This window comes from Suricata suricatta, chromosome 7, assembly GCF_006229205.1.
Source record: "Suricata suricatta isolate VVHF042 chromosome 7, meerkat_22Aug2017_6uvM2_HiC, whole genome shotgun sequence".
Classification (NCBI taxonomy): Eukaryota; Metazoa; Chordata; class Mammalia; order Carnivora; family Herpestidae; genus Suricata; species Suricata suricatta.
In genome coordinates, this window is record NC_043706.1 from 126,885,991 (window position 1) to 126,901,597 (window position 15,607).

Consider the following 15,607-nt stretch of genomic DNA (forward strand, 5'->3'; position numbering starts at 1 on the left):
TTTTGAGACAAAGAGTGTGTGGGGGGGGCAGAAACAGAGAGAGAAGGAAAGAGAGAGAATCTCAAGAAGGCTCTGCACTGTCAGCACAGACCCCAACACGGGGTTTGATCCCCAAACCATGAGAACATGATCTGAGCCCAGATCAAGAGTCAGACACTCAATGGACTGAGCCACCCAGGCACCCCACAAACCTCAATTTTTGATAAATATGCCCAGAATTTTCCAGAATTACCTTGATTTAAAAATTTGTCCTGAAATTCCTATATAATACCATAAGGAACATGCCAGAAAATCTAATACATTCGCCTCCAAATGGCATCTCACCATCTCTTACTCCCAGAAGCAATATAAACTCTTCTTATTTCAGCTCAGAATAGTCAAGGCATTCAATAAGTTTAACTCAATGCATATTTTTTTTTAAAAAAAACCACCTTCAGGTAACTTTTGAAAATGTGAGAAGACAAAAAAAAAAGATATCCATCCTTTTGTCATTTTCAGCTACTTTCCTAGAACTAGATGCATTTGCCATTTATCACTTTTCTTTATTTTGGACTCATCAGCCAATTTTCAAGGCAATTTGAGTTCACTTCTTGTGAGAGACTCCTCCGAAAAGTATCCTGTCAAGGGCTTTGGGACAATCAAGATAAATGGCACCTCTACATTTTTCTCATACTAATCACCCCTTTATGAATCCATCCAAAAGGATGCACTCCTCTGTGCCAGTCTGCTCTTTATATACCCCCGATGCTGCCACCAAACGCTGTCTGTTCCACGCATCACATTTCATTCTGTCTTGTTCCCCCACTGAGCTGCCTCTCCACCCAAGATTCTATTCTCAGAGCAGCTCTTTCTGGGATTGTGGTTAGTAAGGATTAACATTTTGGAGGAATGAAGGAATTTATCTTTTATGTAATTCTCACTGTTAATCTTCAGATATTTATATGTTCCCATTTCTCTACTTGTAATTTCAATCACCTATAAAAGATAGGTACAGTGAATTCGGGGAAATTTGTGCTTACCCCTTGGATCATCCACTGGTTACTGTCAAATATTTTCCATAACTCACAAGGATCATGAAAATGAGAATAGTGCATGACAATCATTGTAAGGTAAAATTATCAAAGAGTGGGCTTGTAAACTTTCTCTAAGCCACGCTGGAATAGGAAGGAGTCACAAAGGAGATTCAGATTTGATTGATACCTTGATGTGCATGATGTGGTGGAAAGAATACCAAACTGAGAGCCAGAGCTTTAGTTTCTCCACTTTTTAAATATTTTCTAGAACTTCTTCTGATAATGAGGGTTTCTTGTAAAAATATAGATGGAAAAAAGAACTAAGGAAATCTTCACCAACCCAGTAACAGGGTCCCAGTATTCTGGACCTCAAAGAAGAGGAATAAAGTGTGGGAATTAGAAAAAACATTAAGATCCAAAGCAGCTTCACTACCAACATTAACTTGTAAGTTTCTAGACAATCTCTTGCCAATACTGTGACTCAGCTCCTCTATCTTTACTGCTGTATATCTTTTAGCTTCTGCTTAGTCATGTCTGTACTTTGAACTTGAAAGTATTCATAACCTCTACATACTCACAGCTTCTCGTGACCACTGCTGTCTTCATAGCCTCTGATACGTGACTTCTGTACCTTTTTCAGCATTAGCCTTTATTACTATCTAGAGCACTTTCCTTGTGTTTTGCATTCAAATTCTCCATGGAAGAGAATCTGATGAGGCTTATTTAGTCAGTATCATTTTGTTTGGGCAAAGGCCCCATGCTGGATATCTCATGGACTGCTGCAAGCCAATAGGTGAATCTATAATCTTGGAGACAATTTCCCAGCCCTGACCTAATCAGCTGCTACTGGTGGGATATAATCATGTGGTAATTGTATGTGGTGTGGTTTTGTTCAAGAAGCCATCTTGTCACTAGCCAGGGCCATCTGCTGGGCACTAGCCTTTTTTCTCAGTGAGCTTGACTTCTTTAAGACCTGTTACCACATCTATAACAGGAAAAGCTGGATCATATACTCTAATAAGTCATTTCAAACTCTAAGCTACAAAAGTCTATCTTTTGAGTTTCTTTGTTTGTTTTTGTTTCATGTTTGGTTTTTTGTTTTGTTTTGTTTTTAGTTACTACTGTGTTAGGTATTCTAGATGTTGAGGAAATGCAGTGATTGAGACCGACCAAGTGTATAACAGGATTCTGACAGGAATAAAAATTTACCACAGATTGTACAAATTAAGTGGTTTTATAATGAAAGAGCTACTTAGATATGTTGGGAACTATTTAGGAAATAAACAAGAAAAATCAATGCACCTCAAAGTCTTCAAAAGTGATGAGCCACTACCATATCTAATGTTGAATGGGCAAGGTGTACATGATGGTACAGAAACCAACGAGGAGATGCCTGGAGGAAGCTATAGCTATGAGGGATGCAGACAGACACTGAAATGGAAGGAGCATGTTTCCCAGTCTCCCTGCTTCCACACTGTCCCTTCCTCCACACCTGTGACTTCCCATTAGCCAAATCCAGCTGGAAATACGAGAACGAGTCAAGGAGAAGTAGTTTTCAACCTCAGAGCCAAGAAGTATAAAAAATGGAGAGGAGTAAGTCAAACAAAAAATAATTGGCAAATGGAACTTATCATCAAGTGGAGTAAAAAGGTAAAAAAAATTTAAACTAAAATAATACAATAAAAACAATAATATTTGATTTAAAAAATAAGTACAATAATAAGAATGGGGTAAAGAGGATAGATTTTTAAGGAGGGAGAGATTATTTTAGCATATGGGAAAAAAATAGCACATGATGACAAATTTCTGTCATTTTAATAAAGAGATAAAGTGCACTTGCCTTGGACTTTTTTGTTTGGGAATATTTGGCATGTGAAATGAATGTATGTGACATATGCAAATAGGAACATAAAAAGTAAAGTAAATACCCAGGAACCACTACCAATCAGAAAAGAAAATATTATCAGCACCACTGACACTTGCTTTTTATCATCCTTTTCTTTGTTCTCTCTACACCAATAGAACTCACTAGCCTAAATTTTAATTTTTAATCACACTCTTTTCTTTTATTTTTTCTTTTCTTTTAGTATATATTTTATTTTTCTCTTATTTGAAATTTATAATATTGAAATCTTATATTCATTCTTTAAGATCTTGCTTTTTTTTACTCAATAATTACTTTTCAATTTTCACCCATGAGGATGCACATGGTTGTAGCTCAACCTGACTGTTGAACAGATGTTTCTTTATGTGACTATTGTATAATTTGCTCCTCCATTTTTCTAAGAACATTGTGTTATTGCCAATTCGGTGCCAATATGATGCAGGTGCAAATATTCCTAAACTCTCTTTTGGATATATGAGCAAGTGTTTCCTTATTATATATAATGCATGCAAAAATACAGTTATTGAGCTATGAAGACTGTGCATGTCCAACTCCATAAAATAGTGCCACTTGCTTTTCATGCTGGTTGAGTCTGTGTACACTCTCCCCTGGTTCATGTAGTCTCTGTCATTAAATCCTATGGGGTGAATGCTTGTATCCCCCCACAATTCATCTGTTGAAATCCTAGTCCCCAAGGTGATGGAATTAGGAGGTTGGGCCTTTGGGAGTTGATCGGGTTACAAATGGGATTATTGCCCTTATAAAGAGTTCCCAGAGGGCCCCCTCACCCTTCTGCCATGTGAAGTTATAGTGAGAAGATGGTCATCCCTGAGGAAGCAGATCCTTTACCAAATACCAAATCTGCTAGCACCTTAATGTTGGACTTCTCAGGTTCCAGTCCCATTAGAAATAAATGGGAGAATAAACTGCTTGCGCTGTCTCACCTTGTGTCTCAAAAATAAATACATATTAAAAAATTTAAAAAAAAGAAGTCTTTCATGGGGCACCTGGATGGCTCAGGTGGATGAGCAATGGACTCTTGATTTTGACTCAGGTCATGATTTCACAGTTCATGGGTTTGAGCCCCATGTCAGGCTCCTAACTGACAGTGCTGGATCCTGCTTGGGATTCTCTCTCTCCATCTCTTTCTGCCCTTCTCCCTCTTATAGTCATGCACATGCTCTCTCTCTCTCTCTCTCTCTCTCTCTCTCTCTCTCTCTTTCTCTCTCTCTCAAAATAAATCAACTTAAAAAACTTCTTAGAGAGGCATGTAAGATGGGGGAGGACTTCCTTACTATCATCTTCCCACAGAACTTCAGTTTTGTTAGTCACCCACAGACGAGGGTGCTTTGTGGGAGTTGGAAGTCCAGCAGAGAATTCCAGCATATAATTGGAGAAAAAAAAATCCAAGCATAAACACATAAAAGAGATGAGGAGCAGTTTCATCTTGCCCATGTCACCCCTCACCCAAGGTGGTGCAGTTTGGTTCCAGGAGAGCTCCTCGGCCCATGATTTGTCCCACAAGGGGAAGTGGGTGTGCATCACTGAACTCTGACCTCCCCACCTGTGCAGAAAAAGGGCCACCTCTTCCTCACCTAATCATAAAGATGGTTTTTTGTGTGGTTATTCACAAGCACATAATGGGCACAGTAGGTTTTCTTTAATGTCTTTTAGTAGTTTAATTTTTTAAATAAAAGTTTTCACACAGTTTGTCTGATTTATTTCTAAATGTGTTATTTTTTATAATGCTGAATATCCTTTTAATTGATTTTTAAACTCTATTGATATTTTTAGATGGTAATCTTACATCTAAGAACATTGCTCAACTAGCATTATTTCTAATAATTTGACTGTATGTCACTTGGTTTTACTAGGACAAAAATCATGATAGTTTTGTTTCTTTCCAATTATTTTATATTTTATTTTTCTCTGACACACAACTTAGAAGGTCAAGAACAATGATAAATTAGTGGTAGTAGTCAACTGTTGCATTCCTGATTTTAAAAGGAATGCCTATAATATTTCATTAAATACCATGTTTACCAGATTATTGGCAGGTATACTTGTCAGCCTAAGAAATGTGTCTTCTCTCCTTATTTTCAGGAGTTTTTATTTGTGAGTCATTTATTTACTTATTTTTGAATTATGAATGTGATCAAATATTTTGATATAAATGTTGATAAGAACATTTTTCCCCATTCATCTGTTACTATGTCATCAGATGTCAAATCAATTTTGTATGCCTGGGATATATGAAAATTAATTGTGATACCTTACCTTTGTTACACATTGTTGGATTTAATGTATTCATGTTGCATTTATGACTCTGAACATACTTTATTTCATGGAACTTGCCTAGAATCATTCTTCTATTCCCTTTGGAGGTGGTGTTATCATTAGACTGGACTATAGAATGCGTGGAAAGTATGTTCCTTTTCCTTACGTTCCAGAAGAATTTACATAAGATTGCAGATATGTGTTCCTTGAATTCTCCATAGCTTTTACTTATAAACTCTCATGACCTTGTATTTTCCTTGTGAGAAGACTTTAAATTATTAATTCAATTGTTTATGGCTACAAGTCCATCAAGGTTTTCTATTTCTTCTTGAATAAATTTTATATTTTTCTAATATTTATCTATGTTGTATAAATTTTTAAGTTCTCAGCATAAAGTTTTCTGGAATTATTATCTTTTACTCTGTTTTGTCTCTTCAGTGATATCTCTTTTTTCATTTCTCATATTATATTGTTTATCTGGATCTTTTTTTTTCTTGTACATCAATTATGTCAGAGTTGGATGATTTTATTTTTTTCTTAATATAGAAGCAATTTTTGCTTTTATTAATTCTAACATCTGTTTGTTTCCATTTCATTGACTTATACTCTTCTCTTTGTTATGCATTAGCCTCTGTTTTATTTAAATTTGTTATCTTGTTCCTTTTGTAGCTTCTGTTGTGGATGCTTAGCTCATGATTTGGGACCTGTATTTTCTTCTCAGAGTGGGTTTAAGCTTGTAAATTTGTCTCTAAGCACTACTTAATTTGTATCATAAAAGGCTGAGAAGTACTCTTAAAATTATTATTTTCATTATTCTAAACATGCTCTAATTCCTTTTTAATATTATTTTTGGTCTGAGTTATTCAACACTCAGAATCATGATGTGTATACTACTGACCCATTGAAATTTGTTGAGGTTTACTTGCTCTATGGTCAACAAACTGTATTTCAATAATACTGGCCCTTTGATATTTATTCAGACTTAATTGATGGTCTTAAATGTGATTGATTTCCAAAAATGTTTTTGTGGTTTTGAAAAATATGTCTATTCTCCAATAGAAAAATACATTGTCTACTACATGATGCTTTTTCATTTGTTACTCAAATGTCCCATATACTTGGTAGCTCATTCATAAAAAACTGAGAGTGTTGTATTAAGATATTTCATTACCGTTCTGGATATTTCCATTTATCCCTGTAATTTTGTCAATTTTTTTACTTTATTTCTTTTTAATCTCTGCTGATATGTTCTCAAGAATCTCTTGACAGATTTAAACTTTATTAATATACAATGATATCCCTTATCTCATGTGATAAAGAGCTGTCTAAAGATCTACATTGTGACACCATGATATTAATTAGAACCATATGAGATTGCCAATTTTGTAGATCAAATTGCAATTTCACATTTCAGTCTAAAAGCATTGGAAGTTTTGTTATTGTGTGTTATGTGTGGGTAAGTATGTTCCAATTATCGTAGCCCAAACATTTAGGTTGTTGTTGCTTTGTTTTTACCCCACAAATTGGGCATTTTTATTGATTTATGTAGATGAACTTATATAAATTTTGTCCTTCAAGAATTTTAATATGATTCCTTTTGGTCCTTAAATTCAATTTCCATGTTTATCAACTTCACTTATATTTTCCACCTACTTGTCACTACCCTTGGTGTTTTATAGGATTTTTAAAGATCTATATCACAGTTCACTAATTTTCTATTTATTTTCTTCTATTACCCTATGTAACACTTTCATTAAGCTTTAAATGCACTTATTATGGTTTTCAATTCTACAATTTCTAGAAGCAAGTGCTTTTTAATTATGTGGCTTAACAACCTTGCAGCCCAAAGAGTTCCTTTATCAGAGTCTAATGTTTATTCCTACTTACATTTTGTGCTCTTCCCCAGAACGCAATAGCCCCAACACCTTCTACTACTTCTACTTCCATTAGTTTGCCCCCTTAATACCAGTGTATGGTCAGATGGTCTGTATTTATTTACTTACAAACAACCCTGGATCATGAGTCTAGACAATATCAAATCACAATGATAAGCAAATGAGATGAATACTTGGCCTAACAGCTACTAAGACTTACTACAAAGTTGTTATATTGAAAACAGTATGATATCCATGCAAAAAAGGGAGAAATTGACCTCAAGACCATAATTTCCATGAGATAGACTCATATCTCAGAACTATTAGTATGTAATAAATCACAAATCAGACTATTAGTATGTAATACTATATATACATTAGTATGTAATAAATCACAAATCAGACTATTTAGTACATGATGATAATTGCTCATAGTGGAGGAAAAATCAATCATATCTACTACCACATATAAAGATGGAATCCAGATGTAAAGTAAAGTAAAGAAAGAAATCCAGAGAAACCATAAAGGCAGAAGATAATGTGCCCTAGGGTTAGGGAGGAACTTCTTAAACAAAATTCCAAAAGCATCATTGAAGCATTTAATCAAATCAAACTAAGAATTTATGTGAATAAAGTTAACAAAAAGATGTTGCAGAGATATGATATTTGCCATGTCTAAGACCACAAGGAAATTATTATCTGGGATATTCAAGGAACTCATATGCACATAAAGAAAGTTACAAGAATCTCAAATTTTAACGATGAGTAAAGGATATTTGAGTCAATTCATAGCCAAAGAAACTGAGAGGTTTAACAAAATGTTTGATTGTTGTCCAAAGTAGTCATCAGAGAAATGCAATTTAAAACAACAAAAGAGATATTACCATAGGCCCCCATCAGATCCTAAATACAAAATAATCAGTGACAAAAACAAGAAACACCTACCAAGTATATGAATTAAAACTACATGAGATAAAATATATGTTGAGAAGTTGGAGGAGCAGACAAGAGGCCTTGTGAAAACCAGTGAGCACCAGATGACCAGAACTGCAGGGGATTATTAAGGAACCCTCGCCTCATGAGTATAAAGCAAAACCATATTGCCCGGATGAAATTATACCACTGTCATCTTGGATTCCCAACATCATAGGAAATTCCTAATTTCATCCTATTCCCAGGATACCCAGATCAGAAGCACCATCATCTAACTCTGCTTCCCTGAGAATCTGCTGGTTCCCCAAAGGCCTCGTCATTTTTCTGCAGGCTGAGGATAGGATGGCTCTTTACTCTTTTTTTTAAAAAATATTTTATATTTTTGCAAGACAGAGGGAGAGACAGAGTGTGAACAGGGGTGGGGCAGAGAGAGAGAGGGAGACACAGAATTTGAACCAGGTTCCAGGCTCCGAGCTGTCAACACAGAGCCTAACGCAAGGCTCGAACCCAAGAACCTTGAGATCATGACCTGAGCTGAAGTTGGTCGCTTAACAGACTGAGCCACCCAGGCGCCCCATCTTTTTACTTTTTATTTATAATTCTATAAAAACGTAGCACCAGAATAAACAAGTGATGGGGATATGTGTGTGTATATGTATATATTTTCCTCTCATTTTCTTGTATCTTTTATTTTATCCATTCACTCAGAAGAATTCATTGCTTTAAGAAGGGATAATATAGCAGAGAAGCAGAGAAAATCTTTTTTGTGTCAAAAGTTCAACTATGAAGTACATAAACTCCAGGCCATAAAACATCTCGTTGGAAAATTAGAAAAAGAGCCAGTCCTGCCTGTCTTCAGACAACATTAAGATGGTAAGGACTACAGGGAGCAAGGAGAACCACAGCAGAAGCAGAACAGAGATGGCTATGGGTTCCTGAGGAGCATGTCCTGTAAGAAGGTCTACCAAGAGGGAATTGCGAATCCAACATCACACCCCGAGGGGCCACTACCCACAGGGGGGCAACCAGAGCCCTCAAGACTCCTGTGTTCCTATCCCTCATCTTGTCTCCCCAGCGTGGCACCAGGACAGGTCTGAGGCCACCTCGTAGAACATCCTGCAATAATGCAGGAACAATGGCCCCTGTGCCTGACTGCTGTTCTGGGAGCCCTTCCTAGATGGAAGGATGTAAAGTCATTAAGGGAATAGGGACCCCTTGGATGAGTCCACGTGGATGAAGAGTCTACATGGATAAAGGATGATTTCAAAGAAAAGCCGCCTCCATCCTTTCTTAAGTCTCTGCCCTAGAACTTAGACATAACCACTCACAAAGGAGGGACACTGCACTAAACCAGGGGTTTTCAATGTACTGCTACTTTGCCCCCCAGAAGACAGTTGGTAATGTCTGGAGACACGTGCTGTTTCCACAACTAGGAAATGATACTGAAATCTGGTAGGCAGAGGTCAGGGATGCTACTTAACGTCCTCCAAAACAAGGAATTATCAGGCTCAAAATGTCCAAAACAGTGCACAGAACAGTCCTCCAAAACAAGGAATTACCCAGCTCAAAATGTCAGTAATGTCAAGGTTGAGAAACATTTCCTTAGACTGAGGTCATATCTTGATCACTCAACCTAAAAAGAAAGGTATAATAGAAATTGCTCATTCATTCTAAAATAAAGAAAATTACACCTAGTTTCTGGAATTAAATGTGCAAACATTTATTTATGCAAAGGAATAAATTTGTTTTAAGTATACAAGTATCAACAGTCAATCAGTTTGCATTTAATAAAAAGGTTCTGAGAAGGGAAGAAAAGTTTAAGTTGCTTTAAAGTAAGATAAAGTGCCCCACATGAGGAAGAGAGAGAAATGGAGGCATGAAGACAGACACTAAAAGTTCATGATAATACCTGAAGCAGATGAGAGGCGATGTGTCACTGATGGAGCAGTGTGCAGAGAAGGAGTTGTTCCTCGTCAAGGACAATTAGGGACATCAGCATTTTCCAGAGAGGTGACATTGTATTTCTTCCAGACTCTACACTTCAAGTTTACTAAGAATGAGGAGTGCGAACCCCAAGACCACCCACTTGCCAGGAGGAAAGCAGAAGGAAAACTTGGAAGCACTTTCAAAAATACCGTCAATGAAAACAAAAGTCAGAAACAATTTAAAAAGGAGCAAAGGAGAAAGGGAAGGAGGGAGGGAGAGGAAAGAGGAGTGAAGGAGGGGGAGGCACAGGGGTGAGGAGCAAAAGAATGAGCTAGAAACAACTGCAAGGGGTAATAAATAAATTACTCTTATGTTAATGACACGCCGAAGTGTTCCATTTTTATGTGAAAGCAAATAACTATGAAGTATCACCAACATAAACACTGATTAGAGGAGATGAAATGTCTTGAGATGAAATGTCATAACATTACACAGCATAGTTTGCGGTGTTCTCAAAATGTTAATGACCACCAGCTTCAGCTGCTTCCATCACCAGGAATCTCAGGGGAGAGAAACCCAGCTGCAGGGCTCCCAGGAGGAGCTCAGAACCTGGTCTCATCTCCTCCCTGTTAATAGGTAAAATTTCATTGAAAATGATCCAATGACATTTGGCCATAATTCTGAAGGGACTACATTTTTTAAAAAAAGAATTTTTCTTTTATCAGGAAGTACTTGAGTTTATCTTACCATTTCAATAATGTTCCAGACCTGATTCAGTCAGTCTTCAATACTCTTTGGAATAAGTTTTCTATTCTCCTAACAGTGACATTTCCCCAGCAATGGGAGCATCTGCAGGAAATTTAGGAAGTAAGAATTCATCATTTTACAAACTAATTCTGAAAAAAAAAGTGTGGGTCAGGCTGAATTTTAACTATTTTACTTGGGCTGATCCCAGAATTCTTCATGAAGTGTTAGAATATAGTCTTAGTGCCCCTCATGCCATGCCCCTCATTTATTTTGATAAAAATCATTAGTGTCTCCGATGTCCACCATTATTTTTGCCTCCAAGCCAAATAAAATAGGTTATCACCCTGTGGTCACTTTATGAATGAGTCATCCTCTCCCACCTATTCTACTGACCTGGTTTCTCTCACACAGCCAGGCCATGTGCTTTCCGTCTCAGTCTCACTGGCAACACTTCTGAACATGTGTCACTGGCAACACTTTTGAACATGTGAAACCCAGTATATATGTATCTGTTGCCTTTGAGCCTCTGCAGTGCACAAGTGCACAGCAATGGTTGTGGCTGGTGCAGTTTTGTCTGCATTTGTTCAACGAATGCTTATTGAGTTTTTATTAAACACAAGCCCCCTCAGTTCCCTCTCTCAAAACATGTCTAAGATCAGGAGTGACAGGAAGAGTAAGTGCCACTTCTCCTGTCCAATCAGAGTGCTTATAAGTAGAGGAGTAAGATCAGTCTTTCAGCTGGACATATCAGAGAAAACTTCAGGAGGGTTACACAAAAGCAATTTTGTACATTTTAACAGAATGCTGACATTCTGTCTGCCCTGAGTAGCCACTAGGTATATTTAACTTTAACTTGACTTAAGTTTATACTAAGTATACTGAAATAGGGGCCAGCCTGGGTGGGTCCATCAGGTAAGTGTCTGACTCTTGATTTTGGATCAGATTATGATGTCACAGTTCATGAGATCAAGTCCCATCTCTCTCTGCTCTCTCAAAATAAATAAATAAACTTATAAATAAATAAATAAAAGATGGGCAGAAAAGGAAGTGAGTCCTAAGGAGGAAGCCAGAGCAAGGTAGTAAAAGGGGTTCTGTCATCCTTTATATTTGACCACAATGCCTTGAGTTGTATATGAACACACACTCCGTCCATGTTGGCAGTACAGAAAACTGTTCCACTTTAGATTTCTCCTTTCTTAGTAACTCCATGGAACATGTATATTAAAACAAACCCAGGGCCACTGACAATTCAAAGGGGCCATCTCTCCACATGATGGGGCCCATACTTCCTTGGCCAGAGGATTTTAGCCTACCACGAAACCAAAGTGTGTATCTAAGTGTTAAGGGCTCAAATGACCAATTTTTAGTCAAAGATTGGAAGCACAGACAAAAATTTTGATACCACACGCACACTTGTACCTAGTTCGCTATCCCCAAAGACCTCCTTTTGAATCTGTTTAATTGACCAGGATTAGAGATCACAGCCAGTTCTTGATCTCTTTCCACCTAGAAAGCACAACTAACAATTTAATCATCTCTTTTGCACAGCCATCCCCAGGTATGGATTAATAGGGGCTTATTGTGTTCTGTGTTAATGAATCATGGGTGGAGGCCAGTGAGGTTGACAATGTATCAGAAGCAGGAAACATAATTGATTGGATGAGCAAAATAGATGGGGATTAGATCTGCTCACAGGAAGGGGAAATAAGGCTTTGATCAAAGAAGAAAATATCCGGTCATGTAGGCATTGTTTGAACTCCTGTGATCCTTCCACTGCTGATATTTCCTATCATTTTTACTTGCAGACCCAACCTTTACCTTATACCACCTCAGGCATTTTATGTAACATAGCTCAGGCAATTTTCAGTAGCCAGTCTTTATAGGATGTGCTCTGTATTTTAAAGAAATTTTACACTATATTTCCATTTATAGCATTTTAAACTGTAGGCTTCTATGATATATGATGAAGAGAAATCTCTTCCCTGAAAGGAGTTTGCTCAAGATGCCCTTTATAAGGCCTTGTCCAGTTCTAATAGTGAATGACTATATTTAAAAGATGTGTCAATGCAGGAAAAAGTCTGAGAGATAAGATCTTCAAAGTCAAAAGCAGAGAATAAAGAGAATATAGGAAATTTTGTTCTACCATTCCCATAATCAGGGGGAAGAAAGCGCTTTAGGCAAATCCCTTTGGATTTGCTAAAATAACAATATTTGTGGATAAGAAAATCACAAGACCTCTGGCATTTGAAGAATTTAGTCGTCTCAGTATTCACTGTGTACAATGGCACTTGGTCTTCACCAAGCTTCATAGGGTCCAGATCACCTGCGAAGATGAAGTGAAGGTTGTGCGTTCTGAACAGTAGTAACAGGCTACTTGATCATGAGAGTCTCATGCATTGTCCCAAACTGGGCTGGTTTTGTTAAAAGTCAGGGGGATTTTGATACCCTCCTTGTGAGAAGCATCTTCTCATTCCATCAATTTGTTCATTAGGGGGAAAAAAGTACCTTACCCTAAACTGTGGAGTTCAAACCTTCTTAATGTCAATAGATGTCTATATGAAAATTAGATAAAGATCCCAGATGTTGGTAGGAGAAAATAGAATCCCTTGAGTTTGCTTTCTATATTCCCTCCAAAATCCTAGAGATGCCAGTGTGTAAATTTTGCAAACCACTATGCCAAATTACTTTCTTCATTGGCTGACCAGTAGGGCACCTCCCCCACAAAGTTGTGCAACATAGCAGACCAGTCTGAATGGCCTGAACCAGCAATTAATTTGTTAGAACTAGGAAGTTTTTGTATATTCCTGAGTCCCCTATAAAAATGCAAATGTTCCTGGGAGGAGAAGTATCTTAAGCAGTCATGAGGGATTATTTTATCAACTCAATTTGCAGTTTGGAGACAGAGCTGACAGTAAAGCCCTGTAGGATTGGGCACAGATAATGGAAGGAAAGGAACTGAAATAGATGGAACCAAGGAAAAACTTGACTTCTCAGGTAAACTGAACAGGCTATCAATAATTTTGAAATAAAGATAATTATAGAGGGAGTCCTGGTGGCTCAGTCCATAAAGCGTCCAACTTCAGCTCAGTCATGATCTCCTAGTACATGGGTTTGAGCTCCATGTTGGGATCTGTGCTGACAGCTCAGAGCCTGGAGCCTGCCTCAGATTCTGTGTTTCTTTCTCTCTTTCTCTCTCTGAAAAATAAACAACCAAAAAATAATAATTATAAAATGGCTAACACTGAATGTATCCTGAGTGCGAGATACTCTTCCAAGTCTCACTTTATGTATGAGCTCATATTGTGTATTCCTTTATTCCTTTATGTATTAACCACAGCCACATGGTGAAAGTACTATTTTTTAGGGTTTATTTATTTATTTTGAGAGAGAGCATGAGTGAGGGAGGGACAAAGAGAGAAGAAGAGAGAGAGAGAATCCCAAGCTGACTCTGTACTGTCAAGGTGGAGCCAGATGCAGGTCTTAAATTTATGAACCATGAGATCATGACCTGGGCCAAAACCAAAAGCCAAACTTAACCCATTGAGCCTCCCAGGCACTTCGAAATTATAATTTTTATGCTCATATTACTGATAAAGAAACTGAGGCATAGAGCGGTTAAGGTCACACAACTAGTAAGGGGGAGAGCCAAGCTACAAATCCATACAATTTGACTCTGGGCCCTGTAATAACCTCACATGATAGTTCATGTTCCAGAGAGGAGGACAATTATTTCAGAGGTCCCCAGCACTACCAAAGAGTGGCCTCTTTGACCTTTAACTCTCTAACCTCAGTGATCCACTTGAGTTTGGTTGATGAGCCCCAAGAAAACAAGAATAAATTCCCATTGAGCTACATGCTTATTCCTTTTAAGTTGACATACAACACTATATTAGTTTCAGATGTACAACATAGGATTTGACATATGTACATTGTACTGTACTCACAACCATAAGTAATTACTTCTGTCACCATACACAATAATTACAATATTATTGACTATATTCCCTATGTTGTATTTTTCACTCCCGTAGTTAATTTATTTTATAACTATAAGTTTGTACCTCTAAATCCTTTTCATCTATTTTGCCCATTTCCCACATCCTTCTCTTCTGGAAATGACCTCCATTTTGATGAGTCTGCTTCTGTGTGTTTTGTTTCTTCATTTGTTTTGTTTTTAGATTCCATATATAAGTGATATTGTATGGTATTGTCTTTCCCTGTCTGACTTATTTCACTTAGCATATTACCCTCTATGTGCACCCATGATGTTACAAATAGCAAGATTTCATTCTTGTTTATGGCTAATAGTCCTGTGTGTGTGTGTGTGTGTGTGTGTGTGTCCCCATGTCTTCTTTTTCTATCAATAGACCCATGTTGCTTCCATATTTGGCTTTTATAAATAATGCTACAACAAATAGCGGGGTGCATGTATCCTCTCAAATTAGTGTGTTCATCTTCTTTGGGTAAATACCAAGCAGTGGAATTACTGGATCATATGGCATTTTTATTCCTATTGGGGAACCTCTCTAGTGTTTTCCATATTGGTTATAACAGTTTTTATTTCTACCAACAGTGCATAAAGATTCCCTTTTTCCACATCCTTACCAACACTTATTTTTTTGATACTTGCTATTCTGAATCATGTGAGATAATATTTCATGTGGTTTTTTAACATTTTTAATAGTTTATTGTCAAATTGGTTTCCATATAACACCCAGTGCTCTTCCCCAAAAGTGCCTTCCTCTATCACCACCACCTTCCTTCCCCCGCCCCCTCCCCCTTCAACCCTCAGTTTGGTTCATTTTCAGTATTCAATAGTCTCTCAGGTTTTGCATCCCTCTCTCTCCCCAACTCTCTTTCCCTCTTCCCCTCCTCATGGTCCTCCATTAGGTTTCTTCTGTTTTCCTGTTAGACCTATGAGTGCAAACATATGGTATCTGCCCTTCTCTGCC

The 15,607-nt window shown here is 37.4% G+C and overlaps 1 long non-coding RNA gene across 1 annotated transcript in view; it reads right to left on the reverse strand.

The window, feature by feature from the left end:
• Positions 1–15,607, reverse strand: part of LOC115297081 — a 142,634-nt gene that overhangs the window by 18,902 nt on the left and 108,125 nt on the right. Inside the window, exon 3 of the long non-coding RNA XR_003911256.1 lies at positions 10,656–10,757. This is a non-coding gene — a long non-coding RNA (uncharacterized LOC115297081). The remainder of the gene's footprint in view (positions 1–10,655; positions 10,758–15,607) is intronic.